Source organism: Procambarus clarkii, chromosome 76 (genome assembly GCF_040958095.1).
Source record: "Procambarus clarkii isolate CNS0578487 chromosome 76, FALCON_Pclarkii_2.0, whole genome shotgun sequence".
Lineage (NCBI taxonomy): Eukaryota > Metazoa > Arthropoda > Malacostraca > Decapoda > Cambaridae > Procambarus > Procambarus clarkii.
Window position 1 is genome coordinate 9,718,390 of NC_091225.1, and position 25,301 is coordinate 9,743,690.

General features: G+C 53.1%; 1 protein-coding gene and 1 non-coding gene across 3 annotated transcripts in view; one reads left to right on the forward strand and one right to left on the reverse strand.

The window, feature by feature from the left end:
- LOC123771433 (uncharacterized) overlaps nucleotides 1–25,301 on the forward strand; it is a 910,720-nt gene that overhangs the window by 555,376 nt on the left and 330,043 nt on the right. The window lies entirely within an intron of this gene.
- LOC138357262 (5S ribosomal RNA) lies at nucleotides 13,980–14,098 on the reverse strand. Its single transcript, XR_011224859.1, has one exon. It is a non-coding gene; the product is annotated as a 5S ribosomal RNA (ribosomal RNA).

Consider the following 25,301-nt stretch of genomic DNA (forward strand, 5'->3'; position numbering starts at 1 on the left):
TGAGGCAGCACCATGACTGACACACACCAGCTGAGGCAGCACCATGACTCACACACACCAGCTGAGGCAGCACCGTGACTGACACACACCAGCTGAGGCAGCACCATGACACACACACCAGCTGAGGCAGCACCATGACTGACACACACCAGCTGAGGCAGCACCATGACTCACACACACCAGCTGAGGCAGCACCATGACTGACTGATACACACCAGCTGAGGCAGCACCATGACTGACACACACCAGCTGAGGCAGCACCATGACACACACACCAGCTGAGGCAGCACCATGACTGACACACACCAGCTGAGGCAGCACCATGACTGACACACACCAGCTGAGGCAGCACCATGACTCACACACACCAGCTGAGGCAGCACCATGACTCACACACACCAGCTGAGGCAGCACCATGACTCACACACACCAACTGAGGCAGCACCATGACTCACACACACCAGCTGAGGCAGCACCATGACTCACACACACCAGCTGAGGCAGCACCATGACTCACACACACCAGCTGAGGCAGCACCATGACTCACACACACCAGCTGAGGCAGTACCATGACTGACACACACCAGCTGAGGCAGCACCATGACTCACACACACCAGCTGAGGCAGTACCATGACTGACACACACCAGCTGAGGCAGCACCATGACTGACACACACCAGCTGAGGCAGCACCATGACTCACACACACCAGCTGAGGCAGCACCATGACTGACACACACCAGCTGAGGCAGCACCATGACTGACACACACCAGCTGAAGCAGCACCATGACTCACACACACCAGCTGAGGCAGCACCATGACTGACTGACACACACCAGCTGAGGCAGCACCATGACTGACACACACCGGCTGAGGCAGCACCATGACTGACTGACACACACCAGCTGAGGCAGCACCATGACTCACACACACCAGCTGAGGCAGCACCATGACTGACTCACACACTCCAGCTGAGGCAGCACCATGACTGACACACACCAGCTGAGGCAGCACCATGACTGACTGACACACACCAGCTGAGGCAGCACCATGACTGACACACACCAGCTGAGGCAGCACCATGACTGACTCACACCAGCTGAGGCAGCACCATGACTGACACACACCAGCTGAGGCAGCACCATGACTGACACACACCAGCTGAGGCAGCATAATGACTGACACACACCAGCTGAGGCAGCACCATGACTGACACACACCAGCTGAGGCAGCACCATGACTGACACACACCAGCTGAGGCAGCACCATGACTGACTCACACCAGCTGAGGCAGCACCATGACTGACACACACCAGCTAAGGCAGCACCATGATTGACACACACCAGCTGAGGCAGCACCATGACTGACACACACCAGCTGAGGCAGTACCATGACTGACACACACGAGCTGAGGCAGTACCATGACTGACACACACCAGCTGAGGCAGTACCATGACTGACACACACCAGCTGAGGCAGCACCATGACTGACACACACCAGCTGAGGCAGCACCATGACTGACTCACACCAGCTGAGGCAGCACCATGACTGACACACACCAGCTGAGGCAGCACCATGACTGACTCACACCAGCTGAGGCAGCACCATGACTCACACACACCAGCTGAGGCAGTACCCTGACTGACACACACCTGCTGAGGCAGCACCATTACTGACTCACACCAGCTGAGGCAGCACCATGACTGACACACACCAGCTGAGGCAGCACCATGACTGACTCACACCAGCTGAGGCAGCACCATGATTGACACACACCAGCTGAGGCAGCACCATGACTGACTCACACCAGCTGAGGCAGCACCATGACTGACTCACACCAGCTGAGGCAGCACCATGACTGACTGACTCACACCAGCTGAGGCAGCACCATGACTGACACACACCAGCTGAGGCAGTACCATGACTGACACACACGAGCTGAGGCAGTACCATGACTGACACACACCAGCTGAGGCAGTACCATGACTGACACACACCAGCTGAGGCAGCACCATGACTGACACACACCAGCTGAGGCAGCACCATGACTGACTCACACCAGCTGAGGCAGCACCATGACTGACACACACCAGCTGAGGCAGCACCATGACTGACACACACTAGCTGAGGCAGCACCATGACTGACTGACACACACCAGCTGAGGCAGCACCATGACTCACATACACCAGCTGAGGCAGCACCATGACTCACACACACCAGCTGAGGCAGCACCATGACTGACACACACCAGCTGAGGCAGCACCATGACTCACACACACCAGCTGAGGCAGCACCATGACTGACACACACCAGCTGAGGCAGCACCATGACTCACACACACCAGCTGAGGCAGCACCATGACTGACTCACACCAGCTGAGGCAGCACCATGACTGACTGACTCACACCAGCTGAGGCAGCACCATGACTCACACACACCAGCTGAGGCAGCACCATCACTGACTCACACCAGCTGAGGCAGCACCATGACTGACTGACTCACACCAGCTGAGGCAGCACCGTGACTGACTGACTCACACCAGCTGAGGCAGCACCATGACTGACTGACACACACCAGCTGAGGCAGCACCATGACTGGCTGACACACACCAGCTGAGGCAGCACCATGACTGACTCACACCAGCTGAGGCATCACCATGACTGACTCACACACACCAGCTGAGGCAGCACCATGACTGACTCACACACACCAGCTGAGGCAGCACCATGACTGACTCACACCAGCTGAGGCAGCACCATGACTGACTGACTCACACCAGCTGAGGCAGCACCATGACTGACACACACCAGCTGAGGCAGCACCATGACTGACACACACCAGCTGAGGCAGCACCATGACTGACTGACTCACACCAGCTGAGGCAGCACCATGACTGACTCACACACACCAGCTGAGGCAGCACCATGACTGACTCACGCCAGCTGAGGCAGCACCATGACTGACTGACACACACCAGCTGAGGCAGCACCATGACTGACTGACACATACCAGCTGAGGCAGCACCATGACTGACTGACTCACACCAGCTGAGGTAGCACCATGACTGACACACGCCAGGCTCAGGCAGCACCATGACTGACTGACTCACACCAGCTGAGGCAGCACCATGACTGACACACGCCAGCTGAGGCAGCACCATGACTGACTGACTCACACCAGCTGAGGCAGCACCATGACTGACACACACCAGCTGAGGCAGCACCATGACTGACACACACCAGCTGAGGCAGCACCATGACTGACACACACCAGCTGAGGCAGCACCATGACTGACTGACTCACACCAGCTGAGGCAGCACCATGACTGACACACACCAGCTGAGGCAGCACCATGACTGACTCACACCAGCTGAGGCAGCACCATGACTGACACACACCAGCTGAGGCAGCACCATGACTGACTGTCTCACACCAGCTGAGGCAGCACCATGACTGACACACGCCAGCTGAGGCAGCACCATGACTGACTCACACCAGCTGAGGCAGCACCATGACTGACACACACCAGCTGAGGCAGCACCATGACTGACTCACACCAGCTGAGGCAGCACCATGACTGACACACACCAGCTGAGGCAGCACCATGACTCACTCACACACACCAGCTGATGCAGCACCATGACTGACTCACACCAGCTGAGGCAGCACCATGACTGACACACACCAGCTGAGGCAGCACCATGACTGACTGACTCACACCAGCTGAGGCAGCACCATGACTGACACACGCCAGCTGAGGCAGCACCATGACTGACTCACACCAGCTGAGGCAGCACCATGACTGACACACACCAGCTGAGGCAGCACCATGACTGACTCACACCAGCTGAGGCAGCACCATGACTGACACACACCAGCTGAGGCAGCACCATGACTGACTCACACCAGCTGAGGCAGCACCATGACTGACTCACACCAGCTGAGGCAGCACCATGACTGACACACACCAGCTGAGGCAGCACCATGACTGACTGACACACACCAGCTGAGGCAGCACCATGACTGACTCACACCAGCTGAGGCAGCACCATGACTGACACACACCAGCTGAGGCAGCACCATGACTGACTGACTCACACCAGCTGAGGCAGCACCATGACTGACACACGCCAGCTGAGGCAGCACCATGACTGACTCACACCAGCTGAGGCAGCACCATGACTGACACACACCAGCTGAGGCAGCACCATGACTGACTCACACCAGCTGAGGCAGCACCATGACTGACACACGCCAGCTGAGGCAGCACCATGACTGACTGACACACACCAGCTGAGGCAGCACCATGACTGACTGACTCACACCAGCTGAGGCAGCACCATGACTGACTGACACACACCAGCTGAGGCAGCACCATGACTGACTGACACACACCAGCTGAGGCAGCACCATGACTGACTCACACCAGCTGAGGCATCACCATGACTGACTCACACACACCAGCTGAGGCAGCACCATGACTGACTCACACCAGCTGAGGCAGCACCATGACTGACTGACTCACACCAGCTGAGGCAGCACCATGACTGACACACACCAGCTGAGGCAGCACCATGACTGACACACACCAGCTGAGGCAGCACCATGACTGACACACACCAGCTGAGGCAGCACCATGACTGACTGACTCACACCAGCTGAGGCAGCACCATGACTCACTCACACACACCAGCTGAGGCAGCACCATGACTGACTCACACCAGCTGAGGCAGCACCATGACTGACTGACACACACCAGCTGAGGCAGCACCATGACTGACTGACACACACCAGCTGAGGCAGCACCATGACTGACTGACTCACACCAGCTGAGGCAGCACCATGACTGACACACGCCAGCTGAGGCAGCACCATGACTGACTGACTCACACCAGCTGAGGCAGCACCATGACTGACACACACCAGCTGAGGCAGCACCATGACTGACTGACTCACACCAGCTGAGGCAGCACCATGACTGACACACACCAGCTGAGGCAGCACCATGACTGACACACACCAGCTGAGGCAGCACCATGACTGACACCCACCAGCTGAGGCAGCACCATGACTGACTGACTCACACCAGCTGAGGCAGCACCATGACTGACACACACACCAGCTGAGGCAGCACCATGACTGACACTCACCAGCTGAGGCAGCACCATGACTCACACACAGCAGCTGAGGCAGCACCATGACTGACACACACCAGCTGAGGCAGCACCATGACTGACACACACCAGCTGAGGCAGCACCATGACTGACACACACCAGCTGAGGCAGCACCATGACTGACACACACCAGCTGAGGCAGCACAGGAGCAGCTGTCGTGCCGGGTATAATCGTCCATCAACAAGCGTCGTTATACCCGGGCATCTTAAGCCATAATTTCCACTAAGAACATAAGAAGATAAGAACATAAGAACATAAGAACATAAGAACATAAGAACATAAGAACATTAGAACAATAACATGTAATAACATTCCCGGCGCTGGTGCGCGATAATTTCGCGAAACAACGTCATTATTTAAGACGAGAAGGTTGCCAGATGAAGGATATTTTGATCTTATACTTCATAAATTTTGTAGATATGAGAGGGGGAGGGGGGAGTGTTGACCACCTCTCACACCTCTCACTTCAGTGTTGACCAGCTCTCACACCTCTCACCTCAGTGTTGACCAACTCTCACACCTCTCACACCTCTCACCACAGTGTTGACCACCTCTCACACCTCTCACCACAGTGTTGACCAGCTCTCACACCTCTCACCACAGTGTTGACCACCTCTCACACCTCTCACCACAGTGTTGACCAGCTCTCACACCTCTCACCACAGTGTTGACCAGCTCTCACACCTCTCACCACAGTGTTGACCAGCTCTCACACCTCTCACCACAGTGTTGACCAGCTCTCACACCTCTCACCTCAGTGTTGACCAGCTCTCACACCTCTCACCACAGTGTTGACCAGCTCTCACACCTCTCACCACAGTGTTGACCAGCTCTCACACCTCTCACCACAGTGTTGACCAGCTCTCACACCTCTCACCACAGTGTTGACCACCTCTCACACCTCTCACCAGTGTTGACCACCTCTCACACCTCTCACCACAGTGTTGACCAGCTCTCACACCTCTCACCACAGTGTTGACCTCCTCTCAAACCTCTCACCAGTGTTGACCAGCTCTCACACCTCTCACCACAGTGTTGACCAGCTCTCACACCTCTCACCACAGTGTTGACCACCTCTCACACCTCTCACCTCAGTGTTGACCAGCTCTCACACCTCTCACCACAGTGTTGACCACCTCTCACAGCTCTCACCACAGTGTTGACCTCCTCTCACACCTCTCACCACAGTGTTGACCAGCTCTCACACCTCTCACCACAGTGTTGACCAGCTCTCACACCTCTCACCACAGTGTTGACCAGCTCTCACACCTCTCACCACAGTGTTGACCAGCTCTCACACCTCTCACCACAGTGTTGACCACCTCTCACACCTCTCACCTCAGTGTTGACCAGCTCTCACACCTCTCACCACAGTGTTGACCACCTCTCACACCTCTCACCAGTGTTGACCAGCTCTCACACCTCTCACCAGTGTTGACCAGCTCTCACACCTCTCACCACAGTGTTGACCAGCTCTCACACCTCTCACCACAGTGTTGACCACCTCTCACACGTCTCACCTCAGTGTTGACCAGCTCTCACACCTCTCACCACAGTGTTGACCACCTCTCACACCTCTCACCAGTGTTGACCACCTCTCACACCTCTCACCAGTGTTGACCACCTCTCACACCTCTCACCAGTGTTGACCACCTCTCACACCTCTCACCAGTGTTGACCACCTCTCACACCTCTCACCAGTGTTGACCAGCTCTCACACCTCTCACCAGTGTTGACCAGCTCTCACACTTCTCACCACAGTGTTGACCACCTCTCACTACAGTGTTGACCACCTCTCACACCTCTCACCACAGTGTTGACCAGCTCTCACACCTCTCACCAGTGTTGACCAGCTCTCACACCTCTCACCACACTGTTGACCAGCTCTCACACCTCTCACCAGTGTTGACCCGCTCTCACACCTCTCACCACAGTGTTGACCAGCTCTCACACCTCTCACCACAGTGTTGACCAGCTCTCACACCTCTCACCAGTGTTGACCCGCTCTCACACCTCTCACCACAGTGTTGACCAGCTCTCACACCTCTCACCACAGTGTTGACCAGCTCTCACACCTCTCACCACAGTGTTGACCCGCTCTCACACCTCTCACCACAGTGTTGACCAGCTCTCACAGCTCTCACACCTCTCACCACAGTGTTGACCACCTCTCACACCTCTCACCACAGTGTTGACCAGCTCTCACACCTCTCACCAGTGTTGACCAGCTCTCACACCTCTCACCACAGTGTTGACCAGCTCTCACAGCTCTCACCAGTGTTGACCCGCTCTCACACCTCTCACCACAGTGTTGACCAGCTCTCACACCTCTCACCAGTGTTGACCCGCTCTCACACCTCTCACCACAGTGTTGACCAGCTCTCACACCTCTCACCACAGTGTTGACCAGCTCTCACACCTCTCACCAGTGTTGACCAGCTCTCACACCTCTCACCACAGTGTTGACCAGCTCTCACAGCTCTCACCAGTGTTGTTGAGGTGGTAAACTGTGGCCACAAAAGTATTCACTCATCCTGCTGCTTGGGGGAAATGTGAACATATCCGAGAAATAAAAAGTAATTATTTCACAAATAGTCAAGAAATGTTCAACAAAATGATCAACTACCATATATTTCAGCCAATTATCCCCAGTTTGCTTACTGGAGACATTGCACTCAATGTCTCATTGCACTCAATGTCTCATTGCACTCAATTAAATGTTAACTGTCCGCTCCAGCCAACTGCATTAGTGCCGAGTGCATAATAGGACAATTTAAATTAAAATTGTAATTGTCTCAAATAGCAAATTTCCCCTCATTGTGTTTGTCTGATAAACACTGACAAACATTGTTTAGTTAAGCTATGTTACTAACTCCTCTGTGCCGTAACTTGCTTAGCTAAACCAATATTGGGGTTCATGCTACCACTGGCAGCATGGCTCTAGTGTGCATGCTGTGTGTGTGGGGGTCCCCACTACCACTGGCAGCATGGCTCTGGGGTGCATGCTGTGTGTGTGTGTGTGTGGTTGTCCCCCACTACCACTGGCAGCATGGCTCTGGGGTACATGCTGTGTGTGTGTGTGTGTGGTTGTCCCCCACTACCACTGGCAGCATGGCTCTGGGGTGCATGCTGTGTGTGTGTGTGTGTGGTTGTCCCCACTACCACTGGCAGCATGGCTCTGGGGTGCATGCTGTGTGTGTGTGTGTGTGGTTGTCCCCACTACCACTGGCAGCATGGCTCTGGGGTGCATGCTGTGTGTGTGTGTGTGTGGTTGTCCCCACTACCACTGGCAGCATGGCTCTGGGGTGCATGCTGTGTGTGTGTGTGTGTGGTTGTCCCCACTACCACTGGCAGCATGGCTCTGGGGTGCATGCTGTGTGTGTGTGTGTGTGGTTGTCCCCACTACCACTGGCAGCATGGCTCTGGGGTGCATGCTGTGTGTGTGTGTGTGTGGGGGTCCCCACTACCACTGGCAGCATGGCTCAAGTGTGCATGCTGTGTGTGTGTGTGTGTGGGGGTCCCCACTACCACTGGCAGCATGGCTCTAGTGTGCATGCTGTGTGTGTGTGTGTGTGTGTGTGTGGGTCCCCACTACCACTGGCAGCATGGCTCTAGTGTGCATGCTGTGTGTGTGTGTGTGTGTGTGGGTCCCCACTACCACTGGCAGCATGGCTCTAGTGTGCATGCTGTGTGTGTGGGGGTCCCCACTACCACTGGCAGCATGGCTCTGGGGTGCATGCTGTGTGTGTGTGTGTGGTTGTCCCCCACTACCACTGGCAGCATGGCTCTGGGGTACATGCTGTGTGTGTGTGTGTGTGGTTGTCCCCCACTACCACTGGCAGCATGGCTCTGGGGTGCATGCTGTGTGTGTGTGTGTGTGTGGTTGTCCCCCACAACCACTGGCAGCATGGCTCTGGGGTACATGCTGTGTGTGTGTGTGTGTGGTTGTCCCCCACTACCACTGGCAGCATGGCTCTGGGGTGCATGCTGTGTGTGTGTGTGTGTGGTTGTCCCCACTACCACTGGCAGCATGGCTCTGGGGTGCATGCTGTGTGTGTGTGTGTGTGGTTGTCCCCACTACCACTGGCAGCATGGCTCTGGGGTGCATGCTGTGTGTGTGTGTGTGTGTGGTTGTCCCCACTACCACTGGCAGCATGGCTCTGGGGTGCATGCTGTGTGTGTGTGTGTGTGGTTGTCCCCCACTACCACTGGCAGCATGGCTCTGGGGTACATGCTGTGTGTGTGTGTGTGTGGTTGTCCCCCACTACCACTGGCAGCATGGCTCTGGGGTGCATGCTGTGTGTGTGTGTGTGTGGTTGTCCCCACTACCACTGGCAGCATGGCTCTGGGGTGCATGCTGTGTGTGTGTGTGTGTGGTTGTCCCCACTACCACTGGCAGCATGGCTCTGGGGTGCATGCTGTGTGTGTGTGTGTGTGGTTGTCCCCACTACCACTGGCAGCATGGCTCTGGGGTGCATGCTGTGTGTGTGTGTGTGTGGTTGTCCCCACTACCACTGGCAGCATGGCTCTGGGGTGCATGCTGTGTGTGTGTGTGTGTGGGGGTCCCCACTACCACTGGCAGCATGGCTCAAGTGTGCATGCTGTGTGTGTGTGTGTGTGTGTGGGGGTCCCCACTACCACTGGCAGCATGGCTCTAGTGTGCATGCTGTGTGTGTGTGTGTGTGTGTGGGTCCCCACTACCACTGGCAGCATGGCTCTAGTGTGCATGCTGTGTGTGTGAGTGTGTGTGTGGGTCCCCACTACCACTGGCAGCATGGCTCTAGTGTGCATGCTGTGTGTGTGTGTGTGTGGTGGTGGTCCCCACTACCACTGGCAGCATGGCTCTAGTGTGCATGCTGTGTGTGTGTGTGTGTGTGTGGGTCCCCACTACCACTGGCAGCATGGCTCTAGTGTGCATGCTGTGTGTGTGTGTGGTGGTCCCCACTACCACTGGCAGCATGGCTCTAGTGTGCATGCTGTGTGTGTGTGTGTGTGTGTGGGTCCCCACTACCACTGGCAGCATGGCTCTAGTGTGCATGCTGTGTGTGTGTGTGTGTGTGTGTGTGTGGTGGTCCCCACTACCACTGGCAGCATGGCTCTAGTGTGCATGCTGTGTGTGTGTGTGTGTGTGTGGGTCCCCACTACCACTGGCAGCATGGCTCTAGTGTGCATGCTGTGTGTGTGTGTGTGTGTGGTGGTCCCCACTACCACTGGCAGCATGGCTCTAGTGTGCATGCTGTGTGTGTGTGTGTGTGTGTGGTGGTCCCCCACTACCACTGGCAGCATGGCTCTGGGGTGCATGCTGTGTGTGTGTGTGTGTGTGTGTGGTGGTCCCCCACTACCACTGGCAGCATGGCTCTGGGGTGCATGCTGTGTGTGTGTGTGTGTGTGGTGGTCCCCACTACCACTGGCAGCATGGCTCTGGGGTACATGCTGTGTGTGTGTGTGTGGGGGGGTCCCCACTACCACTGGCAGCATGGCTCTAGTGTGCATGCTGTGTGTGTGTGTGGGGGGGGGGGTCCCCACTACCACTGGCAGCATGGCTCTAGTGTGCATGCTGTGTGTGTGTGTGTGGTTGTCCCCACTACCACTGGCAGCATGGCTCTGGGGTGCATGCTGTGTGTGTGTGTGTGTGGTTGTCCCCCACTACCACTGGCAGCATGGCTCTGGGGTACATGCTGTGTGTGTGTGTGTGTGGTTGTCCCCCACTACCACTGGCAGCATGGCTCTGGGGTGCATGCTGTGTGTGTGTGTGTGTGGTTGTCCCCACTACCACTGGCAGCATGGCTCTGGGGTGCATGCTGTGTGTGTGTGTGTGTGGTTGTCCCCACTACCACTGGCAGCATGGCTCTGAGGTGCATGCTGTGTGTGTGTGTGTGTGGTTGTCCCCACTACCACTGGCAGCATGGCTCTGGGGTGCATGCTGTGTGTGTGTGTGTGTGGGGGTCCCCACTACCACTGGCAGCATGGCTCTAGTGTGCATGCTGTGTGTGTGTGTGTGGGGGGTCCCCACTACCACTGGCAGCATGGCTCTAGTGTGCATGCTGTGTGTGTGTGTGTGTGTGTGGGTCCCCACTACCACTGGCAGCATGGCTCTAGTGTGCATGCTGTGTGTGTGTGTGGGTCCCCACTACCACTGGCAGCATGGCTCTAGTGTGCATGCTGTGTGTGTGTGTGTGTGTGTGTGGTGGTCCCCACTACCACTGGCAGCATGGCTCTAGTGTGCATGCTGTGTGTGTGTGTGTGTGTGTGGGTCCCCACTACCACTGGCAGCATGGCTCTAGTGTGCATGCTGTGTGTGTGTGTGTGTGGTGGTCCCCACTACCACTGGCAGCATGGCTCTAGTGTGCATGCTGTGTGTGTGTGTGTGTGTGTGGGTCCCCACTACCACTGGCAGCATGGCTCTAGTGTGCATGCTGTGTGTGTGTGTGTGTGTGTGTGTGGTGGTCCCCACTACCATTGGCAGCATGGCTCTAGTGTGCATGCTGTGTGTGTGTGTGTGTGTGGGGGTCCCCACTACCACTGGCAGCATGGCTCTGGGGTGCATGCTGTGTGTGTGTGTGTGTGTGTGGTTGTCCCCCACTACCACTGGCAGCATGGCTCTGGGGTACATGCTGTGTGTGTGTGTGTGTGTGGTTGTCCCCCACTACCACTGGCAGCATGGCTCTGGGGTGCATGCTGTGTGTGTGTGTGTGTGTGTGTGTGTGGTTGTCCCCACTACCACTGGCAGCATGGCTCTGGGGTGCATGCTGTGTGTGTGTGTGTGTGGTTGTCCCCACTACCACTGGCAGCATGGCTCTGGGGTGCATGCTGTGTGTGTGTGTGTGGGGGGGGTCCCCACTACCACTGGCAGCATGGCTCTAGTGTGCATGCTGTGTGTGTGTGTGTGTGGGGGTCCCCACTATCACTGGCAGCATGGCTCTAGTGTGCATGCTGTGTGTGTGTGTGTGTGTGTGGGTCCCCACTACCACTGGCAGCATGGCTCTAGTGTGCATGCTGTGTGTGTGTGTGTGTGTGTGTGGTGGTCCCCACTACCACTGGCAGCATGGCTCTAGTGTGCATGCTGTGTGTGTGTGTGTGTGTGTGGGTCCCCACTACCACTGGCAGCATGGCTCTAGTGTGCATGCTGTGTGTGTGTGTGTGTGTGGTGGTCCCCACTACCACTGGCAGCATGGCTCTAGTGTGCATGCTGTGTGTGTGTGTGTGTGTGTGTGTGGGTCCCCACTACCACTGGCAGCATGGCTCTAGTGTGCATGCTGTGTGTGTGTGTGTGTGTGTGGTGGTCCCCACTACCACTGGCAGCATGGCTCTAGTGTGCATGCTGTGTGTGTGTGTGTGTGTGTGGGTCCCCACTACCACTGGCAGCATGGCTCTAGTGTGCATGCTGAGTGTGTGTGTGTGTGTGTGGTGGTCCCCACTACCACTGGCAGCATGGCTCTAGTGTGCATGCTGTGTGTGTGTGTGTGTGTGGTGGTCCCCCACTACCACTGGCAGCATGGCTCTGGGGTGCATGCTGTGTGTGTGTGTGTGTGTGTGGTGGTCCCCACTACCACTGGCAGCATGGCTCTGGGGTGCATGCTGTGTGTGTGTGTGTGTGGTTGTCCCCCACTACCACTGGCAGCATGGCTCTGGGGTACATGCTGTGTGTGTGTGTGTGTGGTTGTCCCCCACTACCACTGGCAGCATGGCTCTGGGGTGCATGCTGTGTGTGTGTGTGTGTGGTTGTCCCCAGTACCACTGGCAGCATGGCTCTGGGGTGCATGGTGTGTGTGTGTGTGGTTGTCCCCACTACCACTGGCAGCATGGCTCTGGGGTGCATGCTGTGTGTGTGTGTGTGTGGTTGTCCCCACTACCACTGGCAGCATGGCTCTGGGGTGCATGCTGTGTGTGTGTGTGTGTGGTTGTCCCCACTACCACTGGCAGCATGGCTCTGGGGTGCATGCTGTGTGTGTGGTTGTCCCCACTACCACTGGCAGCATGGCTCTGGGGTGCATGCTGTGTGTGTGTGTGTGTGGTTGTCCCCACTACCACTGGCAGCATGGCTCTGGGGTGCATGCTGTGTGTGTGTGTGTGGGGGGGTCCCCACTACCACTGGCAGCATGGCTCTGGGGTGCATGCTGTGTGTGTGTGTGTGTGGTTGTCCCCACTACCACTGGCAGCATGGCTCTGGGGTGCATGCTGTGTGTGTGTGTGGTTGTCCCCACTACCACTGGCAGCATGGCTCTGGGGTGCATGCTGTGTGTGTGGTTGTCCCCACTACCACTGGCAGCATGGCTCTGGGGTGCATGCTGTGTGTGTGTGTGTGTGTGGTTGTCCCCACTACCACTGGCAGCATGGCTCTGGGGTGCATGCTGTGTGTGTGGTTGTCCCCACTACCACTGGCAGCATGGCTCTGGGGTGCATGCTGTGTGTGTGTGTGTGTGTGGGGGTCCCCACTACCACTGGCAGCATGGCTCTAGTGTGCATGATGTGTGTGTTTACTAGTTGTGTTTACTAGTTGTGTTTTTGCGGGGGTTGAGCTTTGCTCTTTCGGCCCGCCTCTCAACTGTCAATCAACTGTTTACTAACTACTTTTTTTTTTTTTTCTTTTCCACACCACACACACACACACACACCCCAGGAAGCAGCCCGTGACAGCTGACTAACTCCCAGGTACCTATTTACTGCTAGGTAACAGGGGCATTCAGGGTGAAAGAAACTTTGCCCATTTGTTTCTGCCTCGTGCGGGAATCGAACCCGCGCCACAGAATTACGAGTCCTGCGCGCTATCCACCAGGCTACGAGGCCCCCAAACATTATTGCCAACAGCATTTGGTGTTCCCAGGCGGTCACCCATCCAAGTACTAACCAAACCCAACGTTGCTTAACTTCGCTGATCGGACGAGAAGCGGTGTTCTCAACGTGGTATGGCCGTTGGCAGGTGTGTGTGTGTGTGTGTGGGTCCCCACTACCACTGGCAGCATGGCTCTAGTGTGCATGCTGTGTGTGTGTGTGTGTGTGTGTGGGTCCCCACTACCACTGGCAGCATGGCTCTAGTGTGCATGCTGTGTGTGTGTGTGTGTGTGTGGTGGTCCCCACTACCACTGGCAGCATGGCTCTAGTGTGCATGCTGTGTGTGTGTGTGTGTGTGTGGGTCCCCACTACCACTGGCAGCATGGCTCTAGTGTGCATGCTGTGTGTGTGTGTGTGTGTGTGGGTCCCCACTACCACTGGCAGCATGGCTCTAGTGTGCATGCTGTGTGTGTGTGTGTGTGTGGTGGTCCCCACTACCACTGGCAGCATGGCTCTAGTGTGCATGCTGTGTGTGTGTGTGTGTGTGTGGGTCCCCACTACCACTGGCAGCATGGCTCTAGTGTGCATGCTGTGTGTGTGTGTGGTGGTCCCCACTACCACTGGCAGCATGGCTCTAGTGTGCATGCTGTGTGTGTGTGTGGGTCCCCACTACCACTGGCAGCATGGCTCTAGTGTGCATGCTGTGTGTGTGTGTGTGTGTGTGGGTCCCCACTACCACTGGCAGCATGGCTCTAGTGTGCATGCTGTGTGTGTGTGTGTGTGTGTGGTGGTCCCCACTACCACTGGCAGCATGGCTCTAGTGTGCATGCTGTGTGTGTGTGTGGTGGTCCCCACTACCACTGGCAGCATGGCTCTGGGGTGCATGCTGTGTGTGTGTGTGTGTGGGGGGGGGTCCCCACTACCACTGGCAGCATGACTCTAGTGTGCATGCTGTGTGTGTGTGTGTGTGTGGTGGTCCCCACTACCACTGGCAGCATGGCTCTGGGGTGCGTGTGTGTGTGTGTGTGGGGGGGTCCCCACTACCACTGGCAGCATGACTCTAGTGTGCATGCTGTGTGTGTGTGTGTGAACTAACATAGATCACATGCTTGGGGATTAACTTCAGCTCCTGGGTCCCTGCCATTGGACCTTTAATTTATTTGTGTACAAGTTTCCATACCTTTTTGGCTCTGTCCTATCTACAGTAAATGAAGATATCGACCCGGGAGTAATTATATTGGCAGACCTTACCTCCAATACAAACTATAAGTTTAATAACAAGGAATATTCATTGAAGAGAAACCACTGATAGTATTTAGGACACCGGTGCTCTCTAGGGTGGAGTATTGTTGCACACCAACAGCCCCATTACAACCTGGAGAAGTTGTTGATTACTAGAGAACGTGCAGATAACTGTTACTTCCTGGATCCATTCAATAAAACATCTAAACTATTGGGACCGCTTAAAATGTCTCAAATATTGCTCTTTAGAGCTCATGCGAACGAGATTCACAATAATTTACTTGTGTAATATTTATGACTTGCTCTGAATAGTTCTTATGAGGCCAGGAGGCATGGCAGGAAAAGCAGAGGTACATTAAACACGCTGAGAGAGAACTCTTTTGAACGTCAAGGGCCCAGTACTTCTCAATACGCTCCAAATATACATAAGATGCATAACTAGCCGAACTCTCGTGGCGTTCAAAAGAGAACTTGATAAACACTTCAAAAAGGATACCTGATCAAAAGAGCTATAATACATTCGTCAGGCTGCAAGCAGCGGGGTCTAACAGCCTGGTTGACCTGAGCACCAACCAGCAGGACAGGTCAGAGACTGGCCAGTATTTACTGGGGCTCTAAACCACCCCAACGTAATGTCACGCTAACTACCACTTTACTTCCTATTTCATTCCATCTGAAAACAGGTTTACTGAAATAACCTCGTGGCCTTTTACTGTGCCCGGTCTCAGGAAGGCTTTACTGTGCCCGGTCTCAGGAAGGCTTTACTGTGCCCGCTCACAGGAAGGCTTTACTGTGCCCGCTCCCAGGAAGGCTTTACTGTGCTCGCTCCCAGGAAGGCTTTACTGTGCACGCTCCCAGGAAGGCTTTACTGTGCACGCTCCCAGGAAGGCTTTACTGTGCACGCTCCCAGGAAGGCTTTACTTTGCCCGCTCACAGGAAGGCTTTACTGTGCCCGCTCCCAGGCAGGCTTTACTGTGCACGCTCCCAGGAAGGCTTTACTGTGCCCGCTCCCAGGAAGGCTTTACTGCTCCCGCTCCCAGGAAGGCTTTACTGCTCCCGCTCCCAGGAAGGCTTTACTGTGCCCGCTTCCAGGAAGGCTTTACTGCTCCCTCTCCCAGGAAGGCTTTACTGTGCCCGGTCCCAGGAAGGCTTTACTGCTCCCGCTTCCAGGAAGGCTTTACTGTGCCCGCTTCCAGGAAGGCTTTACTGCTCCCGCTCCCAGGAAGGCTTTACTGTGCCCGCTCCCAGGAAGGCTTTACTGCTCCCGCTCCCAGGAAGGCTTTACTGTGCCCGCTCCCAGGAAGGCTTTACTGTGCCCGGTCTCAGGAAGGCTTTACTGTGCCCGCTCCCAGGAAGGCTTTACTGTGCCCGCTCCCAGGAAGGCTTTACTGCTCCCGCTCCCAGGAAGGCTTTACTGCTCCCGCTCCCAGGAAGGCTTTACTGTGCCTGGTCCCAGGAAGGCTTTACTGCTCCGGCTTCCAGGAAGGCTTTACTGCTCCCGCTTCCAGGAAGGCTTTACTGCTCCCGCTCCCAGGAAGGCTTTACTGTGCCCGCTTCCAGGAAGGCTTTACTGCTCCCGCTCCCAGGAATGCTTTACTGTGCCCGCTTCCAGGAAGGCTTTACTGCTCCCGCTCCCAGGAAGGCTTTACTGCTCCCGCTCCCAGGAAGGCTTTACTGTGCCCGCTCCCAGGAAGGCTTTACTGTGCCCGGTCTCAGGAAGGCTTTACTGTGCCCGCTCCCAGGAAGGCTTTACTGTGCCCGGTCTCAGGAAGGCTTTACTGTGCCCGCTCCCAGGAAGGCTTTACTGTGCCCGCTCCCAGGAAGGCTTTACTGCTCCCGCTCCCAGGAAGGCTTTACTGTGCCCGCTCCCAGGAAGGCTTTACTGTGCCCGGTCTCAGGAAAGCTTTACTGTGCCCGCTCCCAGGAAGGCTTTACTGTGCCCGGTCTCAGGAAGGCTTTACTGTGCCCGCTCCCAGGAAGGCTTTACTGTACTGTGCCCGCTCCCAGGAAGGCTTTACTGTACTGTGCCCGCTCCCAGGAAGGCTTTACTGTGCCCGCTCCCAGGAAGGCTTTACTGTGCCCGCTCCCAGGAAGGCTTTACTGTGCCCGCTCCCAGGAAGGCTTTACTGTGCCCGCTCCCAGGAAGGCTTTACTGTGCCCGCTCCCAGGAAGGCTTTACTGTGCCCGCTCCCAGGAAGGCTTTACTGTGCCCGCTCCCAGGAAGGCTTTACTGTGCCCGCTCCCAGGAAGGCTTTACTGTGCCCGCTCCCAGGAAGGCTTTACTGTGCCCGCTCCCAGGAAGGCTTTACTGTGCCCGCTCCCAGGAAGGCTTTACTGTGCCCGCTCCCAGGAAGGCTTTACTGTGCCCGCTCCCAGGAAGGCTTTACTGTGCCCGCTCCCAGGAAGGCTTTACTGTGCCCGCTCCCAGGAAGGCTTTACTGTGCCCGCTCCCAGGAAGGCTTTACTGTGCCCGCTCCCAGGAAGGCTTTACTGCTCCCGCTCCCAGGAAGGCTTTACTGTGCCCGCTCCCAGGAAGGCTTTACTGTGCCCGCTCCCAGGAAGGCTTTACTGTGCCCGCTCCCAGGAAGGCTTTACTGTGCACGCTCCCAGGAAGGCTTTACTGTGCCCGGTCTCAGGAAGGCTTTACTGTGCCCGCTCCCAGGAAGGCTTTACTGTGCCCGGTCTCAGGAAGGCTTTACTGTGCCCGCTCCCAGGAAGGCTTTACTGTGCCCGCTCCCAGGAAGGCTTTACAGTGCCCGCTCCCAGGAAGGCTTTACAGTGCCCGGTCTCAGGAAGGCTTTACTGTGCCCGCTCCCAGGAAGGCTTTACAGTGCCCGCTCCCAGGAAGGCTTTACAGTGCCCGTTCTCAGGAAGGCTTTACAGTGCCCGTTCTCAGGAAGGCTTTACTGTGCGGTTTGCAGCCTTGCAGCCCGCGTGTTATCTTCAAGGCGCACCCTCGTTACGTTGAACTTGCTGGAGATGGGCTGTGGTTGTGACTCTTGTTGGAGTTTGTCTTGCTGTTACTGTGGCTTACCTGTACACACGAGGTTGTCATCTAAGGGATATCACACAAAGAACTGATTGGGACACGAGAAAGGTCCCCTGAAACTGACTTATTTTATTATATTCCATTTACTCGCTGCTTTGATACTCAAGAAATGTTCGATGAAATCCCCTATTATGATAAACATTTTGTTTTGATACAGTTTGTAAATGTATCTGAATATTTCATATGTTGGGATCATGTCTCTCCTGTACAGCATGGTGGGAATTACTATGGTCTAACACAGGTTATGTAAACCGTCTTAAAAGTTTCCCGGTACGGAGTTATAATTGTTGCATGGGTGTGTTCTGTGGCTTGTATACTTCTCTTCTTCCTCTACACTGTTACAGTGATGACAGGTCCAGCTCTACACTGTTACAGTGATGACAGGTCCAGCTCTATACTGTCACAGTGATGACAGGTCCTGCTCTACACTGTCACAGTGATGACAGGTCCAGCTCTATACTGTCACAGTGATGACAGGTCCAGCTCTACACTGTCACAGTAATGACAGGTCCAGCTCTACACTGTCACAGTAATGACAGGTCCAGCTCTATACTGTCACAGTGATGACAGGTCCAGCTCTATACTGTCACAGTGATGACAGGTCCAGCTCTATACTGTCACAGTAATGACAGGTCCAGCTCTATACTGTCACAGTGATGACAGGTCCAGCTCTATACTGTCACAGTAATGACAGGTCCAGCTCTACACTGTCACAGTGATGACAGGTCCAGCTCTATACTGTCACAGTAATGACAGGTCCAGCTCTACACTGTCACAGTGATGACAGGTCCAGCTCTACACTGTCACAGTAATGACAGGTCCAGCTCTACACTGTCAGTAATGACAGGTCCAGCTCTACACTGTCACAGTAATGACAGGTCCAGCTCTACACTGTCACAGTAATGACAGGTCCAGCTCTACACTGTCAGTAATGACAGGTCCAGCTCTATACTGTCACAGTGATGACAGGTCCAGCTCTATACTATCACAGTAATGACAGGGCCAGCTCTATACTGTCACAGTGATGACAGGTCCAGCTCTACACTGTCACAGTGATGACAGGCCCAGCTCTATACTGTCACAGTGATGACAGGCCCAGCTCTATACTGTCACAGTAATAATACTATTGTGTACACCAGTACGACCTACACCCACAATCCCATCACTGTTGACACGACCCACAATCCCATCACTGTTGACACGACCCACAATCACAACACTGTTGACACGACCCACAATCTCATCATTGTTGATACGACCCACAATCACAACACTGTTGACACGACCCACAATCACATCACTGTTGACACGACCCACAATCACATCACTGTTGACCCGACACACAATCACATCACTGTTGACACGACCCACAATCACAGCACTGTTGACACGACCCACAATCACATCACTGTTGACACGACCCACAATCCCAGCACTGTTGACACGACCCACAATCCCAGCACTGTTGACACGACCCACAATCACAGCACTCTTGACACGACCCACAATCACATCACTGTTGACACGACCCACAATCACATCACTGTTGACACGACCCACAATCACATCACTGTTGACACGACCCACAATCACATCACTGTTGACACGACCCACAATCACATCACTGTTGACACGACCCACAATCCCAGCACTGTTGACACGACCCACAATCAGAGCACTGTTGACACGACCCACAATCACAGCACTGTTGACACGACCCACAATCACAGCACTGTTGACACGACCCACAATCACAGCATTGTTGACACGACCCACAATCACAGCACTGTTGACACTACCCACAATCACAGCATTGTTGACATGACCCACAATCACAGCACTGTTGACACGACCCACAATCACAGCATTGTTGACACGACCCACAATCACAGCACTGTTGACACGACCCACAATCACAGCACTGTTGACACGACCCACAATCACAGCATTGTTGACATGTCTTTCGCAAATACTCAACCACTATCACAGAATTTCAGAAACTTTAAAAGAAATGTAAAATGCAGATATTGTATACACAGACATTGCAAAGGCATTCGACAAATGTGACCATGGAGTGATAGGCCATAACATGAGATCAATACGAGTAACGAGTAAAGTGGGGCGTTGGGTTTTCAACTGTCTGTCAAACAATGCAGAGTGTGACGGTCAATCATATAAGATCAAGCCCAAGTGCAGTGTCTCTGTACCCCAGGACACAAGAAAATGATGGGATCTTCTTATCCTTATCTTGAGGTTATCTTGAGATGATTTCGGGGCTTAGCGTCCCCGCGGCCCGGTCCACGACCAGGCTTCCTTTTTGTTACACACCCCTCAGGAAGCAGCCCGTAGCAGCAGTCTAACTCCCAGGTACCAATTTACTGTTAGGTAACAGGGGTATCAGGATGAAAGAAACATTTTGTCCATTTGTCTCCGCCTCCACCGGGGATCGAACCCGGAACCTCAGGACTACGAATCTGAAGCGCTGTCCACCCAGCTGTCAGGCGCTCAGGATGGATTATGAGAACGTTCAAATGCAGAGATCCCACATCAATGCTAATACTATTTAAATCATTGGTGCTCTCCCGTCTTCAGTATTACTCGGTACTCACCTCCCCTTTGAGAGCGGGAGAGATCTCTGAATTAGAGGGAATACAGAGAACATATACTGCACGTATAGACACTATAAAACATGTAAACTATTGGGACCGTCTCAAAGCTCTCAAAATGTACTCTCTGGAAGAGAGGAGAAAGGTATCAAATAATATATACATGGAAGATACTTGACGGCCAGGTCCCAAATTTGTACAGTAGAATAACAACATACTGGAACGAAAGATTGGGAAGGAACTGCAGCATAGAACCAGTGAGGTTCTCACTGAGTGAACGCAAACACAGTGGCCTCTCCTTAGAAGAATCTCAGATATTAACACCAAGTAAAGCATCCAGCACTTCCACAAACATAACATCATTTTTATTTGCCAACATTCAGGGTATAAAAACACGCAAATCTAACAAGCTGCACTTCATAAATGGCCTCATACATGAGGCAAAAACAGTGTTTGCAGCCCCTAACGGAAACTCACACCAAGGACTACCATGATGGTGAAATATGGATCTCAGAGTACAATCTTTCCAGATGTGACAGGAAACACCGGCTACAGGGTGGGGTCAGCCTGTACACCACAGGCTACAGGGAGGGGTCAGCCTGTACACCACAGGCTACAGGGAGGGGTCAGCCTGTACACCACAGGCTACAGGGTGGGGTCAGCCTCTACATCAAAGACACACTCATCTGTACTGAGCTGCTAAACACTTCAAATGATATGGTGGAAGTGCTGATAACTAAAATAGAGATCTTAAATATAGTTATTGTCCTTGTATATAAGTCACCGGAGGCAAATCATCAGCAGTTTAAAGACCAACTAAAGAAAATAGAACACTGCTTAGGAACCTCATAAATCCAGCCCCAAACATAATCCTGCTTGGGGGACTCCAACGTACTGCTCCTGAAATGGAAGACCACAGCTGATACAGCTGTATCAGAGAGAATTCCAGGAAGTAGCCTAAATGAACAGGCACATGCAAATGACCTGTGACGGATGTGCGACAAGTTTGCCTTAAACCAGCAAATAGTAGAACCAACTAGGAAGGAGAACACGCTGGACCTCATTTTCACTAATAATGGTGAATTGATCTGGAACATAATGTTTACAAATACCTGTTACTCAGATCACAACTTAATTGAAGTTCTGACAACCATGGGGAATAGACCTTCAAACCCAGTCCCAATTCCCGGTGGAGGAGATTTCAACAAATTCAACTTCAATAATAAACAAATAAACTGGGAGCAAATAAACCAAGACTTCTCAGAAATAAACTGGGAAGAACAGCTAGAAAATGCAAACCTGAACCAGTGCCTGGAAAAAATAAGCTCAGTAGCACTAGAAATATGTTCAAGCCGCATACCCCTAAGAAAAAAGAGGAAGAGATGCAGATTGGAACGGGAACGTCGTTCCCTTTAGGGGAGCCGGTCGGCCGAGCGGACAGCACACTGTACTTGTGATCCTGTGGTCCCGGGGTCGATCCCGGGCGCCGGCGAGAAACAATGGGCAGAGTTTCTTTCACCCTATGCCCCTGTTACCTAGTAGTAAAATAGGTACCTGGGTGTTAGTCAGCTGTCACGGGCTGCTTCCTGGGGGTGGAGGCCTGGTCGAGGACCGAGCCGCGGGAACACTAAAAAAGCCCCGAAATCATCTCAAGATAACCTCAAAATAACCCTCTATAGGCGAAGAAAACGAATCGCGGAACAACTTGAGAGTCGCACCCTATCTCAAGAACGGCGAAGAAGGTTAGGTAGAGAAATAGAAACAATTAATCTAAAGCTACAAGAATCATGCAAAACCCAGGAGAGGCAAAGAGAGCAAAAGGCCATTAGTGAAATAGAGAGAAATGCGAAATATATTTTCTCCTATGCAAAATCAAGATCAAAAACCACATCTAGTATCGGGCCCCTGCGAAAGGGAGATGGAACTTTCACAGATGACAACAAAGAAATGAGCGAGTTACTGAGGAATCAGTACGACTCTGTTTTCAGCGAGCCATTAAAAATACTAAAGATTGATATCCCAAATGAATTTTTTATGGATATTATAACAACATCAAATCATATATCAGACGTCACCCTATCCCCTCTGGATTTTGAAGAAGCCATAGAGAGTATGCCTATGCACTCTGCACCAGGCCCTGATTCTTGGAACTCTATATTCATCAAGAAATGTAAAAAAAACTCTATCGTAGGCCCTCCACATTCTGTGGAGACAAAGTCTAGATACTGGCGTTACCCCTGACATACTAAAAACAGCAGAGATAGCAGTACTCCATAAAGGAGGAAATAAGGCAGACGCAAAAAATTACAGGATGATAGCACTAACATCACACATCATAAAAATCTTTGAGAGAGTGCTCAGAAGTAAGAGCACAAAATACATGGATTTTTTTTGGAACAAAATACATGGAACTCTTGCCTATCACAGTTGCTGGACCACTATGACATGGCATTAGATGCTATGGAAGACAAACAAAACGCTGATGTAATTTACACAGATTTCGCAAAAGCCTTCGACAAATGTGACCATAGTGTTATTGCACATAAAATGCGTTCAAAAGGAATTACCAGAAAAATAGGAAGATGGATCTACAATTTCCTGACTAATAGAACCCAATGTGTAATAGTCAACAAAATCAAATCCGATTCATCAACCGTGAAGAACTCAGTCCCCCAGGGTACTGTGCTTGCTCCAGTATTTTTTCTCATCCTCATATCGGACATAGACAAGGACACAACCTATAGCACTGTATCATCCTTTGCAGATGACACTAGGATTTTCATGAGAGTAGACAACATAGAGGACACGGCAAACCTCCAATCAGATGTACATCAGGTCTTTCTATGGGCAACAGAAATTAATATGGTGTTTAACGAAGATAAGTTCCAGCTCATGCGCTACGGAAAAAAAAAAATATAAAAACGGAAACCACGTACAAAACTCAGTCAAATCATAACATGGAACGGGAAGGCAAAGTAAAGGATTTGGGTGTACTCATGTCGGAAGACCTTACCTTTAAAGAACACAATAAAGTAGCCGTCACAACTGCAAGAAAAATGACAGGTTGGATAACAAGAACCTTTCACACTAGAGATGCTATACCGATGATGATACTCTTCAAGACGCTAGTGCTCTCTAGAGTGGAGTACTGCTGCACAATGACAGCCCCTTTCAAAGCTGGAGAAATTGCTGACGTGGAGAGCGTGCAGAGATCCTTTGCTGCTAGAATCCACTCAGTAAAACATCTAAACTATTGGGACCGACTAAAGAGCCTAAATCTGTATTCTCTTGAGCGCAGGCGGGAGAGATACATAATAATTTACACGTGGAAAATAATAGAGGGGCTGGTCCCAAACCTGCACACAGAAATAACATCACATGAGACCAGAAGACATGACAGGATGTGCAGAATACCCCCGTTGAAAAGCAGAGGTGCAAAAGGTACTCTGAGAGAGAACTCTATCAACATCAGAGGCCCGAGACTGTTCAACACGCTTCCACTACACATAAGGGACATAACTGGCAGACCCCTCACAGTGTTCAAGAGAGAACTATCAACATCAGAGGTCCGAGACTGTTCAACACGCTTCCACTACACATAAGGGGCATAACTGGCCGACCACTCACAGTGTTCAAGAGAGAGAACTATCAACATCAGAGGCCCGAGACTGTTCAACACGCTTCCACTACACATAAGGGACATAACTGGCAGACCCCTCACAGTGTTCAAGAGAGAACTATCAACATCAGAGGTCCGAGACTGTTCAACGCGCTTCCACTACACATAAGGGACATAACTGGCAGACCCCTCACAGTGTTCAAGAGAGAACTATCAACATCAGAGGTCCGAGACTGTTCAACACGCTTCCACTACACATAAGGGACATAACTGGCAGACCCCTCACAGTGTTCAAGAGAGAACTATCAACATCAGAGGTCCGAGACTGTTCAACACGCTTCCACTACACATAAGGGACATAACTGGCCGACCCCTCACAGTGTTCAAGAGAGAACTATCAACATCAGAGGCCCGAGACTGTTCAACACGCTTCCACTACACATAAGGGAGCATAACTGGCCGACCCCTCACAGTGTTCAAGAGAGAACTATCAACATCAGAGGCCCGAGACTGTTCAACACGCTTCCACTACACATAAGGGACATAACTGGCCGACCCCTCACAGTGTTCAAGAGAGAACTATCAACATCAGAGGCCCGAGACTGTTCAACACGCTTCCACTAAACATAAGGGACATAACTGGCCGACCCCTCACAGTGTTCAAGAGAGAACTATCAACATCAGAGGCCCGAGACTATTCAACACGCTTCCACTACACATAAGGGGCATAACTGGCCGACCCCTCACAGTGTTCAAGAGAGAACTATCAACATCAGAGGCCCGAGACTGTTCAACACGCTTCCACTACACATAAGGGGCATAACTGGCCGACC